Here is a 19,444-nt window from a genome sequence, read left to right as displayed (position 1 = left end):
GCTAACCAAAGTTTTGTGAAGAAAGTGCCATGTGGAGTTGGATGCTATTAGACCGATTATATTATTATGGTTATTTTCGACACCCTACAAATTGACCGCAAGGCGTAACAAAACTAAATCGCATCGCTGCGAGACTTTTCGTAAGTCTGCGGACGCAACGCAATTGCCACATCGATGGACTTGGGTAAGTTCACCCCGAAGAGCAATTAGAGCAACGCAAGACTGGTCGTAAGTCTATATCGCAACTCAATCGTAGTTTTGCTAGATCTATCTCGCAATCAGAATCACTCGATATGTGGCTCGAAGTCGCAATCGCATCTCGTGCTGATCTCGCAATCTCTACCACTGGCTATTGACTATTGTGTGAATCTCTATCGCTTGGTGTGAATCGCTTATCGTGGATCGCTAGACGAGTATCGAAAATTGCTCGCCGCTTTTCGCTTTAACACATTTCGCGCCCATCTCATCACCTCGATACTCTTATCGCATGTCACTATCACTTATCGATGTACGTGTTTTCTGTGTTATGTTAGCACGCACGACCTCGCTTCACGAGACAAAACTAATAGGGCTGAAACATGGTGATGTTTTAACCATATTGGCAGACTTTCATGGAAAAAGGGCCATGCGGGCTAATATTAGTTGATGGTTGTGGTGTATCAACTCAATCGAAACGCATATCGCTCGCAACGCAACAATCGTCACTTATCATTTATTTTGGGGTCGAATTGCTTATCGCTATACAAATCATCGCTCATCGCATGACATCGCTTCACGAGACAAAACTAAATATGGGGAAACGTGGTGTTTGCCATATTAGCAACTCTCGTGGAAACATGCCATGTGGGTTTTTACGTGGGAACGAATCGAAATCGCATTAGTCGCAATCGAAATCGCGTCATTCGCCATCGCTTATCGATCTACTCGCACTCGCTATCAACGCTTTGTCCGCATCCGATTCTCTTCTATTTACGACTCGGTCTGGCACTCTATCGCTTGGACCGAGGGAACGAAATTCTATCTGTGTCTTATCGGCAAGCGTGACACCGCCTCACAAAACAGAGGTAATATGGGCAAAACATGGTGGATACGCCGCAGGTACTTCCTATATATAAGTGTTTTAAGCATATTAACAAACTTTCGAGGGAAGGTGCCACATGGGGCTCGATGTAAATTATTTTCTGTACTGTTAAAGAAAACCAATTTTTATAAAATTTTATTAAAACCATTGGACAAGTGAAATTCCTCACAACCTGGAGAAAACATCGAATGAGTTTAAGCCCCATACCCAATGGAAGTTTCATAAGTCCAGTTTTCCTTAAAACTTTTGCAATCACAAAAAGAAATCTTCCCGAAAACGATGGTTCGGCAATCGAGTTTCAGCTCGAACCTACGTTGTAGGAGAATTTTTCTTAAAAACTAATTTAACCACTAAATCCTTTAAAATGTATAAGTCTTTTACTAAATTAACAGAAACCCTTCCCATAGCGCTGGTGAGGACATCGAAGCAGTTAACGCCGCCGTGGGGAGATTTTCTTAAAGCATCTTCAAAGATTAACCAACTATCTGTAAATTTAAAACGCTATGGAATCGCTTTTGGTGTGTGTTATCGCTTTTGGTCGTTCGAATCATATCTTCTCACCGCTCTCGCTCGTGGAATCTTAATCGATCGCTCGCTTATCTAGACGCTTTTAATCACTACTCTCATTCGCATAAACTCTTACGACCCTACTAATGGATTAATTTCGGGACGAAATTTCCTAAAGCAGGGGAGACTGTAACAACTCGCACCTTCGTGCGTTGTTACTACTCGATACACTCGTTACGCCTAGCACCAGAGATTCAGATCATAATGTAACTATATCAGATACATCGCTAAATCGAAGTATAATTGAATAATTACGCATATTCTATCGCTATTACAAACTATTTTTCGTAAATAATAACACTCACGACGATGTTGAGTGAGGAGCTATTCCGCCCTCCTCAATAGCCGTGGGGTGTCGAAACGTAAACAATCAATGCTAACAAAGACTATCGGGTGAGTACCATGCCTCCAGCCATCGTGACGATGACGGCAATACGAGCAAGTAGTACCCCGATAATCATTGTGGCACATCACATCGAAGAACGCACTCGAAGGCACGCGTAACTCGATCATCGCACCGAATATTGAATATATAGATACGTATATACGACCCTTTTTGTGATAAATTATAATAAATAAATGAATAATAATATAAATATATGGAAATGTGGCCCAAAATATCGCAACGCACCAAAAACGAGGATCAAAAGGCCTCCGTACGGATGGGCCAGCCGGACGGCTGGGCCGGCCGATCGGACAGGCCAGCCGGACGGCTGGGCTGGCCGATCGAACGGGCCGTCCGATCCAGGCCAATCTGCCCTCCTTTCCTTCCTCCTTGCCTATAAATACCCCTTATTCACCCCCAAAACACTTGTTGTCACTGTTGCTGCTCGACCAGAAGTTCCAACCCCTTTATCTCTCGATTTTCGCGATTCTTGTAAGTATCCAACGTAAATCTTGTACTTCTATGATCTACAGTCAGTTCTACACCTTTCTACCTTTAAAATCTCCACTTTTAACCATGAAACCTCTGGATTTTGGACATTCTAGGGTGATGTCACCATAGAGTTCTTATGAACTTCAAGAGTGATGCCATCCCATGAAGAATGACTCGGATCCGAGTGGTTTCCATACGATTTTACATAAATCTCGTCTAAACCTATGTTTTCTAATCAAGAAGTTATGTGATTTCTATGGATTTGAGATGTTTCAGGGATGATGTCATCATGAGTTCACATGAACTTCAAGGAGTGGCCTCATTTTTTTTTACCATAAACCGCTTGAATCTAAGTGACTTCACCCGTCTTATAATAAATCTCACCTAGATCTACGTAACCTAGCCAAGGTGTGTGTATTCGGGATAAACATGAGAAAAACCATCAAGAACGGCCAGATCTGAGGGAACGGGGTGGCTCCCGGCCGTTAGAACGGGTCGGATTTGATGGGACTTCAGTGGTTTAACACGATGACACGCCACCTCAGTCTCATCACCTGAAATCTTTTCAAAACCCATTAAGTGTGACATGACCAGGACGATGGAACGAATTGCCGTTCGATCAGACTGCTGTCCGATCGAACAGCAACCAAGGTTCAACCGATCGGACAATGTGTTAACCGAACGGACCACATGTTAACCGATCGGCTAGCTCGTTAACCGATCAGATAACATGCTAACCGATCGGCCAGCATGCTAACCGATCGGCCAGCATGCTAACTGATCGGCCGGCATGCCAACCGATCGGATAACATGGTAATCGATCGACCCACATGTCCAGCCGACCGAACGAGCCCAAGCATCAATGTCCGAACCAATTTTGGTTCTCTCGCCACTATTTAACGCGTTATTCATCGCTTAACAATCTGTAAACCAGGATAACTCAGACGCACTCTCAACCGATCCAAATCAAGTTGTGTTTACTTGCCAAATACGCACTGTGAGTATACTTGACCCCCTTTTTAACGAATTTTGGGTGTAACATACGTTCCTTATAAATTGAACTTATCAAATGAATAATTCAATCAGTCAATTTATCACTTGCGAATAACTGTTTGCATAGATATACGTGATGCTAGTTACATATGTGCTAGGACTTATACTCGTGACGTCCCACCACGACTAGTATAGTACTATTGCGCCCGACGGGGTCTAGTTATGCCATCGAAGAATCGAGCATCGAGGACTTAGCTGGTAGTATCAGTTTTGTGAGTTTATATGTCGTGTATTACGTTTATGCATGTGGGAATTCGCAGCACTCTTTAATCTATTATACTATTACATATCAAACCTGTATACTCGCCAATACTTTCGTATTGACAATATTTTAACGTATGTTGCAGGTTGAGTCGAAGTCTTCATCAAATCAAGCTAGGAAGTCTAGAAACTCATCTAAAATCTAGATTGTCGGATTTGAATTGTTCGAGAGGACAAGAAATCTGTGATGACTTATGTGATTGTATTATTTGTTAGTATGGGATAACGAATGTAATAAATATTATCGCAAAGTAGTTGTCATGGATTCTCTTGAGCAATCTGATTCGTCTAGTGCCGCGCCCCGATGATTCCGCCATCGGTTGGGGTGTGACACACGCATCACTCGTTGTGCCGTAGGCTAGTTACCTAATTGCTGTTGTACACTTTTGTAGTCCAGAGAAACCAACTTTGCGACTTGCACTTACCCTTTGCGTGAAAAAAGGGGATTCGCCCACAAGATCATTGGAAATTTTAACGAATAGTCGTCGGCTCATACGAAACCTACGCTTAAACTGAACATCATCGTACAAAAGAGTTTCACAAAAATAATCTTGCACTAGACGTTCATGAGCAGCTAACCGATTCCGTTCAATAGGCGGTTGTCTGGTACGCGATGCAGAGGATTCGACTTCTTCTCGCAAATAATTAATCGCCTCGTGCATCATTGCGATAACCATATCGTCAAGAACACCGTCGGATGAGGAGCTCGAAGAAGACATCTTTTAGTTGTGATTGGTGTGTGTTTTAGTTGTGATTGGTGTGTGTTTTGGTTGTGATTGGTGAGTTTTTTAGTTTAGGATAGGTTTATATATATAATAAAATAAAAAAGTTTTTTTTTAATAATGGACCGTTTGACAACGGTCATTTTGACCATTCATCCTCGATCAACGCAATTCCAGTCCGTTAACATGGTGGCGAGAGTTCAATGGCGCCCCTCCATGGCGCCTGAGGTATGGTGGTATAGCGTCGTGGGGCGCTATAGATGCCCAGCTTGCGAGGGTGGCGCCCCCACACCCTCCAGCCTTAGAGTGACATCACGAATTTAACAATGGAAACCCAATGCCAGAAATTTAATGATGTTGCTCAGGTTTGAATAATCCATTAGCTACTAGGAGTATTTTGTCTTCAAAACTAGATGTACTATTAGACTGAGCCACTGGTCTTTGTTACATTATTTAGACTATCTCCAATGGGCCCTTGGAGACCATGCCCTTAGAGTCCCTTGGATGCCCTTACCATTTGAGCTCATCCATCCTTAGAGACCCTTAGGTGATGCCCTTGCACAAGGGCATGTGTTTGTCTTGGTTTATGTGATGAGTTGGGCCCAAAGTAAAAAAAGAAAAGTTTTATTGAAATATTGTGTGTAATGGTTAGTTGATGAGGTGGAAATAAAAGAAGGTAAGGATATTTGTAGGGTTGGAGATGAAATAGTGGTTTTTAATGATTTGTAAGGATATTATGTGGCAGATGACGTGGCAAGGGCGCCTAAGTGCGCCTTTAGCATTGGAGGTAGTCTTAGAAATCAAGATTTAATGTGCATTTTAGTAGATCCTTTGTTTTTTGTTTGTCTAGTTGCATGCTTTAAATATTTTACTTTTTTCGGGTCTGGAATATTTCGATTACCTAAGAAGGAAAGCATAAAGAAACAACTAATGATAATCTTTCTTATAAATTTAAATTTGTTCTACCTTTACTCTGCTTTTTTACTTTTATAGTTTTATAATCTTTTTATTTTGTTGGCATTTCTTTCAAGCATATATTATATTAGGGCGTTTGTTAATACTATGAGAGCTCTAATGCTTCTTGACAAAGGACATCAGATGGGGCAATGTAGATAGATGGCTTAGAAGTACACTATCTTAAAAATGGGCTTCTTTTAGTTTGTTAGGTTAGTATTTATGTATTTTACTCTATTGTATTTTTTTCTCTTATAATTAGGGGAAGAGGCACAAGCCAAAAGTAGTCTAAGACTAGTTAATTTTGCATTGTTAGATACTCTACATTAAATACCCTACCCTAAAGTATTCTAAAATCACAAATAAATTAAACAATTAAATACTAAATCCTACACTGTCACATCAAATCTACCTTAAAGTATCCTAAAAACACTAGCGGCACATACTCTAGAGTATCCCATAACTTTTTTCTAACATAAAATAAATTAAACAATTAAATACTAAATAAACATAATTCAAATTCAAATAAATTACCAAATAAATAATTCAACTATATAAATAAATTGTTGAACATAATACGAAATAAAAATAAATTATTCTTCGTCTGAATCTTCTAGATAAGGTAGATATTAAATTGCGTTATATGTCACAAGATCAATGCGAAGTCGAAAATGCGTATGTGGATCCATAATCACACAAAAGGATCATTGTCCAAAACGGGTTGAACTAAAGGATCCTTTATATGGAATGATGAGAAGGCATGCCCGTCGTCCTTAAAAATCATGTTTTACAATATCATGCACGCATATGTCATGCTCCTAATCTTGTCAACATTTGTGGTCCGCATAGGTCACCTAAGTATGCCTCATTTTCCCTTTAGAACACCAAAAGCGTGTTCCACATCTTTTCTTGTCCCTTCTTGCAATTTCTTAAACTTCTTTTCAACCATATCAGTTGGATGTGGAAACGTTTTCATAAACGTTGACTAGGTAGGCTAGATCCCATTGGTTAAATAGTACCCACGTTTGTATAAGTGCCCATTGACATTAAATACCGAGATCATCACTTGAGAAATTAGCCATAAATAAAAATGGGTATTTGAGAATATGGTGGAAGGTTTGATAGTTTGTGAATAGTGTAAAAATAAAAATGGTGAGATGGGTATTTATAATGATTTAAAATAAATAAATTTACTTTTTCAATAAATGTAACGGTCATATGATTGTTAAAAGGCCACAAACCCCCCACTTCACCTTCAATAAAGAGTAGTCGAGCTTGCCTAGCCACTCGCCTACCCGAATGAAGGGGGTGGCGGGGGTGTTCCGCATGCGGCTTCGAAGCTGAGGACCCTTAGCCGAGGATGCCCCTTCCCCTCTTATAGCTGAAAGTATTCAAGTAATTATTATTTTTTATTCCCAGTTCGATTTATATAATGGCTTATTTTTGCTCTTTGCATATGTTTATATATGTATTGTAGATGTGACAGCTTCAACTAATTTTTTAATGAATAGATTTGTTTGAGTTATGTTTGATCTCTAGGGGGTCAAATGTTAAAAACACTTATTTTTTCAACGATTTATGAATACTTCATTTATTTAATTATTATTTTTAAACTACGGCGTACATTTTTTCCGGCTTATTAATACCTATTTAATAATTAATTGATCAAACCCCATGAAATACACGTGTTTTTTAATCTAGTAGTAAATGAATAATGAAAAAAAGTTAAAACTAATCGGTTAATAAAGTTCATTAAAACTTTTGTGGTTTATGAATTTTTTTAATGAGAACAAAATGTTGTTTATAAGATAAGGGAAAAGATCAAATAGGAAGTTTATTTTGGCTACGAAGGATAGGAAGCAATAGGAATAAGACATGTGGCAAATTTTAAAATAAAGAGAAAGGGTATTTTAGTCCATCTCATCATTTCTTCTTCCTTCTTCTCCCTAGTTACTTCAAAACACACCATTTTCAAAACCCACCATCTCCAACCTTTTCTTCACTTACTATCTTAATAATCACTACATTATAGTGCGATTTTCGTCATCAATCAATGATTCAAACACCCGATCAACGTGTTCTTCAGCTTTTTTTTGAAGAAAACCCAGTTTAATTTCATTCAAAATCTCGTTTTTTCCCGTGATTTTGAAGATAATCACTTGATCCGTTCGATTCAATCGCTGATAAGTGTTTCTATCATTCAATTTTCGTCAATTGATGAAGAAATCGGCTTCGATCCATGTAAGAAATTCTTTAACTTCATTTTCACGATCTGGGTTTTTGATTTAGTCATTGCGTTTTACGATCTTGACGGGGGACCGGGGGCGGCAGCCCCTGGTAGCAGAGTCCCAGGGACGGCAGCCCCTGGCGGGGTCCAAGGGGCAAAGCCCCTGGCTGTGGTTTTTTTCGATTAAATTACTTTAATAAAAATGCATGAAAAAAAATAATTTTCTATAAATTTGTCTCTGGAAAACTGCATTCATAGACAGTTTTATGCCATTGCGTTTTAGAACTGCATTCTTGGTTCAGACAATTCATAGACAACTATTGTCCTGGTTCAATGCGTTTTAGAGAGAACATTTTCTTTGGTGTTTTTATGCCATTGCGTTTTAAAACTAAGACATTTTTATGCGTTTTCTGGTTATTGCGTTTTAAAAATACACATTTTTTAAGTGTTTTTAGTCATTGCGTTTTAGATAGAACACATTTTTAGGTGTTTTCAGTCCATTGCGTTTTACAGAGAACACTTTCTTTTGTTTTTTTAGGCCATTGCGTTTTAGAAATGAGACATTTTTAAGTGTTTTCTGGCCATTGCGTTTTATAAATAAGACATTTTTTTGTGTTTTTGGTAAAACACATTTTTATGTGTTTTTAGTCCATTGCGTTTTAGAAAACAGACATTTTAAGTGTTTTCTGGCCATTGCGTTTTAGAAATAAGACATGTGTTTTTGTTTTTGGTGCATTGCGTTTTAGGTAAAACACATTTTTATGTGTTTTCAGTCCATTGCGTTTTAGAAACTACATTTTCTTTTGAGTTTTTAGGCTATTGCGTTTTAGAAATAACACATTTCTTTGTGTTTTCTGGCCATTGCGTTTTACAAATAAGACATTTCTTTGTGTTTTTGGTGCATTGCGTTTTAGAAAAATATCATTTTTTAGGTTCTTTTTTCCATTGCGTTCTACGCAACTGGGTTTTTTCCATTGCGTTTTACGCAACTGGGTTTTAAATTTTTTTTTTCGAAAATATAGCAATAGTATACTTGTTTTAAAGATAAAAAAATGCTCGTTTTTTTGTGCAATTTTTATAAAAAAAAAAATAATGTCATATGAAAGAGTTATTAACGTTTAAAAAATGGGGGGGGGGATTGGAGGAGAGAGAAACTATTGACTTGGATTGACTAAAATGCCTCTAAACAAACTCACGCGCCTATTTTCTTTCTTTCAATTTCCATCATTTAATCTTAGCCCTTGATTAACTAAATGGATGGTCAAGATCACTTCCTAGCCTTCTTAGCCAAATAAACTTCCTATTGTATCTCCACCCAATAAGATAAACCTTTATCGTTTATGAAAAAATAAATACATAGAAACGATTAAGAAAATAGAATTTATACAAACAAAACAAACTAGGATTTATTACCCGCCGAGATACGGCGGGGATTCATTCATATGTATTATACTCAATAAAACCAAGTGTTTGTTACATCAACGTTCCATAGTCGCACGCCTAGCCTATATATCAAGGATGTACAAAATAAAGCTATACAAAATGAATCCCACTTAAATCTAACTGAATTATTGCAGCTGCTTCTTCGGGTTTGTGTTCAAGAAGTAATCCCTACAAAAAGACGTACACGATTATTTAACTATTTAACTAAACACGTATGAAATAAAACATGATCCAAATAATTAATACCTTTTGAACATGAAAAAGCGCTACCATTTCCCAGTATTCCAGCTGCAGTATCGATTATCACTTGTCCAGTCTTTGTACACACAAACCTGAACTGAAAAGCACAAAAGTATATATAGTGCAACAGATAGTTTTGTAGTAGTCATACTGATCAACCAAAAATCGCCTCATCTTTACTCTACATCTGAATAGACTAGACAATGATATAACCATCTAGCATTTGAGGCAGATTCTATCGTTCATGCTGCTGAAATGCGAGTTGCAGCGGCTTCTACACACTACATATAACACTCATGTATATAAGACCATCAGTCTCTATGTTTCCGCCGATGTTTCCCTTGTTAATAGTAATTTGATTATTTGATTCTAATCAAAATCAAAAGTTTGAAATAGAGCTTTGTCATTAAAAAGGAAAAACAAACAGAAATTAGAAACTAAAATGGAACCACAAAAAAAAGGTTTTTTTTTTACTCAAATTCGTAGAAAACACAAATAATAATGAATTAGTTATCCTAGATCAACCCATAAATGTAGATGAACTCACTTGGGGAAGGGCCCCAATTTCTTTTTTCGCTTTGGGCCACCAAAATAGCTGAGCCAGCCCTGGTTATATATTACACGTATGTAATCTGTTCACACACACTCAACTCGTGTCTACTTCGTGATACAATAAGAAAAAAAAAAGGCACTAAATTTTTTTAGGCAGTACAATCATTTGAAATATTACCAAATTGGCGTTGAACCCTTTTCTTAAACTATGCAATGCAGAATAAGGGAGAATAAAAGTCGAAGTTGTAAAAATTATCCCTCTTCTTGAGCTTCTTTAATCATATGAAAATTATGGCTTCAAGTCTGCAACTTCTCCTGCCAGCAGCAGGAAAGAACAAATAACCTTAAGTTTTTAATCACAACCATGAATTCTTTAAATTAGTGAATACAAGAGTACAAAAAATGATGTTATCATCTGCACGTTTCCTTGTAATATCAACAAAGGGAAATCCAACACTTTGATAAATTTATTGTTTTTTATATATCTATAATTCAATAATTCACTTACCAAAGTAATAGCAATGCACCTTGGGAATCTTGCATGATTGTTGAAGCTACATCGAATGTTTCATCACTATGAAAAGTAAAAAATGCCCCCAACAAAGCCATATACGACATTTGGCATGCTTCCAATTTTAAAGCATGGTACAACCATATAACAATTTAAAAACACTTTACATCAGAGTTGGTGCAAAAGGAAGTTGGTGCAGAACCTGCAAGCAGATCAATGAATTAAAGAAGCTGAAAAATTATGTGAACTCTCGATAAGAACCTCTATCTAGGCCAATTGCATAAGCATGAACACATATACAGTCAATTGTTGTCCTAATTCCCCAAAAGTTAACAAAACGAAACCAACAAATAAAGCACAAATGTTAGAACAATGAGTTGAAATACCTGCAGTGAAGTCAGCCATTTGAAGATTGACCAGAATTTTGCCAGAACCCCAACCACCATCGTCGGAGGCGACAAGATACCCAAACACCCTATGTGATAAAGTTTTAAGTATTGTTCTACAAAATAAACATTAACAATGAACACTACGAAAATGATGCCGTAACAACGGCACCACCACAACAAAACCATCGACATTAGCATCAAAACCCTAATTACTAAACACCTAAAGGAGAAATTCGAATGTAGAAGAACAAATCTAAACCTGGTTTCTTGGTGGGTTATCACAGATAGCTGCATAAGAAGAGAAATCACACAGCCAGGTACCCACGTCGGTTTATTCGCCATCTGATTATGACGATGGAATTGTACCGCATACCCATGAGAAGAAAGAAGGTATGGATGGTTTCGGACACGCACACCTCAGAGGAAGCTTGGGGCTTGGGTAGGAGTGTAACACCCCGTGTTTCGAAGTCAAAGTCAAAGTCAAGATTGAAGTCAAAGGAAGAAAAGATTGCTAATTGCGATCTGTCTCTCCTTGCTCAATTCCTGTTTTGACTTCTTTGACTTATAGATTAGTCTATTTTATTTTCACTTTAGTTGTATTATGTGGAGTATCTATTAATAATCGCATGGTAATCGCTATTTATCGCATATGTTATCACATTATCGCTATCGCAATCGCACTCGCAACTCGAATTACGCATTTTGGTTATTGTTATACGTGTGTGTGTGCTTTATGTGTTACTTGTGCATGTTTAATTTATGTTATGTGTGGTAATCAATCGAAACGCAAACGAACTCAATCGCAATCGAAACGGTATGATAATTGGTGGAGAAGAGATAGTGCAAGATATGAGTAGTTGGGATTAAAAGTAATTTGACTAAGAAACTCTCTCGTATCGCAATGCTCGCAATCGAATTTGAAACGGCAAAACTCGTCGCAACGAACACTCGAATCAAGCGACTGATCGATCAGGCGACCAGCCGTTCGAACGGACTGCTGTCCGATCGGACAGTCTGTTCGATCGGGCTGCCTAACCGAACGACCGGCTCTTTCCTCTTTGGATAACCCTATAAATACCCCATGTCACTTTCATACTTTCTACTTTTGGCAACTGACGTCCGACCAGCGCTTTCACCTTGCTGTTTCTCCGATTTCTTGCAATTCTGGTAAGATCTCGTCCTAAATCTTGTACTTCCTTGATCTACACGCACTCCTACACCTTTCTATCTTTTGAATCTTAACTTTTAACCGTGAAATCATCAAGATTCAAGGTGTTCTAGGATGACGTCATCATGTGTTCTTGAAGAACTTCATGTTTTGGCCTCAATCCACTAAGAATAATTTGGATCTACCCGATTTCCACATAAACAAACAAAGATCTTTCATAGATCTAAACATATTCACAAAGAAAAGGATTGAAAGATGGTTTTCCAACTTTCTTTCAACTCTTTTACACTCAATGCACTCAAAACCGATAGAATCGGAGCTTGTGCCGACTTACTACTCATTCTTGTGGTTGTGTTGGTTCAAGATCCGGATTCTATCCAAGAGACTACCGATTTCGGGTTAAACATGGAACACCGTCTCGAACCGTCAACTGATCGGATTGGGTGATTCCTGTCCGATCAGGGGTACCAAGTATTGACAAAGTTTCTGTTGCTTAACACGTTATCAAAATGTCTCGATAAAACGACAAACAATCAAAACAACCAAGTGTAAGACGAACAGGTCGACCCGCCGTCCGAACAGACTGCTGTCCGAACGGACTGCTGTCCGAACGGACTGCTGTCCGAACGGACTGCTGTCCGAACGGACTGCTGTCCGGACGAACCGCCAATCCGAACGACTGGGCAATCCGAACGACTTGCACCTTGGGTCCCACACTTAACCATTTTTGCCAACATTTGAAGTCTAAGTGTTGAACGAATTGTTGTCCGATCGGACTACCGTCCAATCGAACTGCCATTCGAATCATGAGACATTTGAACTTCCACACTTAAACAATTTTCAACATGTTGAATGCACTAGGGATGCCACCCGATCGAACAATCGTCCGATCGAGTGACAACCTACTGTGAACTTGTTCTCACTAAAGTGTTCAACCAATCGGGTTGACGTCTGATCGAACGACCGTCCGATCGACCGGCCTGAAAGGTAGAGATACTTTAATGTTTTCTAAATACTACAACGAAAACTTCAAAAGTCAAGACATCATACACAAACACATCCTTCCCAAATGTGGCGCCCAATTTTCACATTTGACAAATAACATAAACTTCATACAAATTTTGGGAAAATTTTGACATGACCCATTCGTAAAGTAATCGTTTTCCTGCTTTTTTACGAAACCATTCAAAATACATTATACGACACTTTTCAAAAGATGCTAAACTAAAAACCATACACAATTTACCCAAAACATTCTATATAAAGTATCCAAATAAGTTTAAACTTCAAACTACTACGATTATCCTAAGTACTAGTTTAACATTTACTAAACAAAAACGATTTAGACCCATTCCAAAAGATGTCTTGAACCGGAAGCGTTTAAGGGCGACTTGGTGTGTGTTCGGTCCGGGGGCGCCGCGATTAAGCATGGGATTTACCTATCATTCATAACAACAAAACGTTTGTTAGTTGTAATGCATAACAATTCAAACCCTTTAATTACCTAACATTATTCGACCCATTAACATGACATGTTACATTACTAACACCATTACCTCCATTCGGAAACATCCAACCGCTTTCCGACTCATTTGTAATGAATCGCTACATACCATGTCTTTCAATATACTTACATCATTTAACCCATTATAAACAAGTCGATTCCTAACATTTCAACAATCATTCCACTTATCATCCCAAACCGCTTAGACGGGTCATTCCATATTCACTACATTATCCTCTTTTGAACATTTCTCATTATATACTCATAGCATCTAATCAATCGTGATTCGTAATGGAAATTTACACTAAACTCATGGTACCAAATATTATTATTCATGAATCTACAAATAGAGTACATAAGGTTCATATGAACTTACCGCGATCTTGAGATGCTTGTGCCTTCGAATGACTTGCGCCTTCTTCCTTCTTCGTGCCTATATGTCATAATCTCATACTTTAGCTTTCATAAACATTACTTTCACAATCCTTATAGTACGTTATGGCATCTACTATTCACATACATCATTATCATAAGGAAGTTGCATCAATCTTAACAAGTATTCATGTAAAAACCATAACTAAACTCACTTAGGCATTTCGTCGAACACATTGTGTGCGTATCACTAGTTTAGCACAATGTACAAGCATCCTAAGCACAATTTCCATAGTTGTTCTCATTGATGAACATAAACATCCTACTATTTTGAAATCTACCATTCAAATCATGGGCACATAGTTCTAAATCAATTATTCATAACAATTTCATCAATCAACAATCAAATTAACATACAAAACTTCACAATTGCTAAACATTACTTGACATGCAAGTGGGTTTTGTCCTAATCATGTTCATATTCGAAATTTAGCATCTAATGATGTCTAGACCTTCATAGCAACCATTAATCATACTGAATTTTGTATTACATTCACGAATCACACAAAACCCACATAATCAAACATCATAAAATCACAAAATTTAACTTACTTGAGATCAAGAACACTTATATAATCAGGTTTCTTAGGTCATGCATTCGATTCTTCAATAATCTGGCTTTCAATTGATGGAATTTAGTGATTTAGGGTTTTTGTCACACCCCGAATTTCCACGTATCACCGGTGGGCCCGGTGGGCAGTATCGTGACGTAATTGATGTCATCATAGTCAAACAACACAATGTATAAATGCACAGCGGAAGCAAAAGATAAATATATTACATTCCGAATAGAAAGTAATGTCAAAGTATTACAACGGAAAGTAAAGGATCCACAGGCGGATCAAAATAAAAGAAAACTGTTCAACAGACTTTAGGCATCTAGAACCTGCAAGATTCCTTATTAACGCCCTGAGCTTCCAGCCAATTACGTTCAGTATCTGTCACTTAACCCTTTTTGGAAAATACGTCAGTTTACACTAGTAAATACAATTAACCAACTCATTTGAAAAGGTTTAATAAAATTGATTTGAATGCACAAGGCACAACATATCTTTTATAACTTGGGACAATTATCTTTATAATCTTGTATACAGATTTACATGTTCGTTGTACGTTCAGGGCCCGATGTAGAAATCGAGTCAAGATTAACAGACACGCCACAAGTATAGGCCCACAAGAGAGTGAGATACCGTTTCCCTTATGCACTGTCATGGGTATGCCTACACCTCGTGCATAAGGCGTGGCCATTTTATAATACAATGATGTCAGGGATATCTAGGACATGGTCATTAACCCCTAAAGGCTTTTATTTTAAACAATACAGATTAAAGCGTGTTACCTCAATAATTTAATCACAATACAACTAAACATTCAATACCCGACCAAGCGGTATTATTATAATACCGTATCCCAAGCCCGTATAGGGAAAATAAGTTAAAAGTATTTACCTGAGCTAGCAAAAGCAATTTATACTCAGCCGTATATTCTAATCAGCAAGCGCAAGTACTTCTACTGGGGCTCTCAATCTGGAACGAAGGTTTTATTAACCTGTTAAATTCCTAACGGGTCTTTAATTTAGCCTTAGCTTAGACCGGTCAGTTTCAAAGGACAAATACGGTTTAATCGAGTGAAAGGCGAAAACAGGGAATGGAATGTGGTTTGGACCCAACAAGTTTTAAGACTTGTTTTATATGGGTATAATAACCACACTCTGGATTTTGAAGTAAAAATGATAAGGTTTGACCCGTTTCGGCTAGTTTATGTAAGCTAGTTACATAAACCGAACCGTGCGCACAAAAGGCGTAACGGGTAACCGTAAGAGTCCTACACAAGTTTCCTAAGTTAATATACTCTAAAGAGGTTGTGGTATCAGTAGGATACCTTCCATAATGCCCGTAATGAGTTTAAATCCAAAATACGCCCCGAAGGGGTATCTCGGTCTTTTTAAAGATTATAAAAGAGATTTCCGAGTTCTACAGGAAATCTGAGTTTTCCGAACAGTTTATAAAGTCCAAAATACTTTATTTACAATATAAAATCAGTAGCAACTGGAATCGGGTCAAAATACCATGTAGAACTCAAGTTATGTCCGAAAAGGGTATATTCGGTATTTACCGAATCGATGCCATAACCGCAGGTTATGTGCAGGTTAAAAATAATTAAAAATCTTTAAAAATCTCAAAATATTATTTTACATCAGTGTGTAAAAGGTTTGGTGTCGAAATTTGGGTTTAGATAGGCTTTGTGCTAATTGCGCTGATTAATTACTAAAGTTTCCGTAATTGCGCTATTTAGCATAACTCCTATTCTAGACCTCGGATTGACGTGAAATTTTAGGGACATGCTTAGAAATCAGTAACTAAGGTTATTGTCCTTTCACATGTCCAAAATTCTCGTTTTAAAGTGAGAAGGGCGTTATGGTCAACTTTTAGGCGTTTAACGGAAATGTGTAAAAGACTCGGACAAACAACGAACCGGTCACAGAGGGTTATACCATCATTTAACCTGGTCCTAAGAGAGTCCTAAGGCATATCCAAATCATACCATAACGGGTCAGAACTGAAGTCAAAGCAAAAGTCAAAGTTTTGCGACTTTCGGTTCCGAACCGGGTCAAAACAGGAAATTGTCGGATCAACAAGCTTAGATCTGTTCTTAAACTCATTACCAAGTTATATGAGTGTTAAAACAGGTTACACGCTATCTACATTACTGATTATGCATAAAATCGCAAATTAGCATTCTGTTGACTTTTTATAAATAACTTTGACCTGACATTTGATCTAGTTAGAATGGGAATCAGAGGGTGCCCTTTTAAGGGTTTAAAGCCCACATGATTACCAACTTATAACTACCTTCGATTCGATCAATCACTGGACCAATAGTGATTAACCATTAAGTCAACCGTTATTTACGACGGTTTGACTTCTAAGTTAAAACTAAGCGAAAACTCAATAAGGAAAGGTCAAGCATACTTACAAAGGTCCTATGCACGACTAGGGAAGCTTAGAAGGAGGTCTTGAGCTCCAGAAATGATCAGATGATGAAGGAATGAATGAATGATCAAAGTGTGCAACAATGGCCTTTATATAGTGCCTTAATCACCTTAGATCATTGACAAATCATGCTAGCAATGGCCATGGATGATTAACAAGTGTCCCTAAATGTCTAGGGGTTGTTTAGGCAGCTCTTGGGAGTGTTTAAAGGCAACATAAGTCGGTTACATGGGCTGAACAGGCAAAAGAAACAAGTTTCTGCATCTGGGCAAGCCAGGCGGCCCGCGTAAGATTCTCACCTGGCTTACGCGCCCCGCGTGGGTCTTCTGATCTGATTTCCAAACTTTTCACTATTTACAGGTTGGCTCTTGGCTCTTCGAAAGGTCAACTTAACTTATCTCTTGCACTTTGACCCCTCCCAAATTACCTACAAGGGCCCCTAGACTTTTACCTATCATGCTAAGTCCTTGTTTACCTTGTTATTACCCGAAAAGTCTTAACTTTCAACGTTGACGCTTTTAACCCCTCATGTACGAAATCGATCATAACTTTCTCATTTTACAACGGAACTTTATGAAATTTGAATCGTGCATTGTAGTGAGCATAATTTACCTTTACAAAGCTCCGGGTTTGCTGAAAAGTCACTCAGAGGTATAACTTAAACATGTTGACACATTTAACCCCTGAAGTTTGTAATTTCTCACTTTCTTTCACAATGAGCTTCGTATGATCCATGAATCATTCGTTTAAGGGTATAAACATCATGTAGGGATATCGTAGGGCATATTTATCCATTGTTGACATTTTGAACCCTTGAATTCGCATACTTTCTATGTTTGTCAACTTTAGTCCCTCTATAGTATTCATTGACTCGTTCAAGCTTATGACACGTGTCAATACATTATAGGACGCAAATTTTCGAGGTGTTACAGTTTTGTGAGGGAAGGAGTCCCCTCCTGGATTCTCGCGATCGTACCCCAACTAGACTTGTCTGGTTTCTTTTTTTATCATTTTATAACATTATTTACACATCTAGTCCCTCATCATTTAATCCCCATTCACTTTAGTACTTTACCTTCTAACTTAACCATCTTTCTTTACTAATATATATATATATATATATATATATATATTAAAAAAAACATCACTACTTATTATATTTTTAGGTCATATGAGAATTTGGGGTGTTACAAGTTTACCCCCCTTAAAGAAGGTTTCGTCCCCGAAACCTGAATACGTACCAAATAATTCTGGGTAATGTTCTCGCATTTCATCCTCCACTTCCCACGTGAGATCCGATCCTTTTCGATATCGCCATTGGACCAACACTTGTCGAACGGATTTGTTGCGGAGTTGCTTTACCTTAAAATCCTTTATTGCGACGGGCCTTTCAACGTAATTTAATTTCTCATCCGCTTCAATATCATCCAAAGGTACGCATGCGGTCTCATCCGCGAGGCACTTTCGCAATTGCGACACATGAAAGTTGTTATGACTCCCATCCAACGCGGGTGGCTTATCACATCATAAATCTGCATATCATTGTGTGATAGTGTTTCCTGACTTATTGGTGAAATACATCCTTCAGTCACTAGTGTGCAGTATATTGCGAGCTCCGTCAAGTTTCTTAAATAGGTTTTAGCTTATAAGCTACATGATCTTGATACATTCGATTTCCTTCGAATGATTCCATATATATTCAGGGCTTAACTAGCCTGAAAATTTAACAATTTGGCACAACCTTCCTGGGTGATATCTCTTGTTGAACCTTATTCCTTACCAGGAATCTAGGAGGTTCGCTATTTTCCGTAATCCTTGATTTTCTGCCGAATATTGGCTTCTTTCAGATGATTAGGGATTTGTATGATCTTATTTGTTGTTTCCAATGCAACTTTCAGATCCTGAATATTGGGCTTACCTATCTATTGTCCTAACAATAGATGTTTAACATTCTACCTATACAAGGTCTCCAAAGGAGCAGCCTTGATGCTTATATATCAATCATTATAGAAAGCTTATCTTAAGGTAAGATGGTTATTCCAACCACTGCTTACTTAATTTCAGGGAATAGCTAATCCTTGTCATTAGTCGAACAAATCGACGATCCTGGGCAGTTGATGGAATTTCCTGATCGATGCCTATTTAGGGTTGCGGTAATAATGCATAAGCAGAATGAACCGTCTTCCTTAATTAATTATACTGAACTCTCGGAATATTGATCTAGGCTATAAAAATCCTCTATTTCAAAATTTACTTAATCAGGGTTTTCGACCCTTTCCAATAATGGTACTAGCTGTCTTGGAGATTTCATAATAATGATGCAGCCCTAAATGGGATATAAATCTTAACTCTTCTCGCCTCTCGGGGGATAAACAGAGTAGTCTTAGAAAGAGATAATCAAGATACAAGGAGATTACAGAGATTTTCCGAATCTCAGGCTCCAGTTCATCCATCCTTGCTTGTGTCAAAT

This window comes from Helianthus annuus, chromosome 4 (genome assembly GCF_002127325.2).
Source record: "Helianthus annuus cultivar XRQ/B chromosome 4, HanXRQr2.0-SUNRISE, whole genome shotgun sequence".
NCBI classification, from domain to species: domain Eukaryota; kingdom Viridiplantae; phylum Streptophyta; class Magnoliopsida; order Asterales; family Asteraceae; genus Helianthus; species Helianthus annuus.
This window is presented reverse-complemented; position numbering follows the sequence as displayed.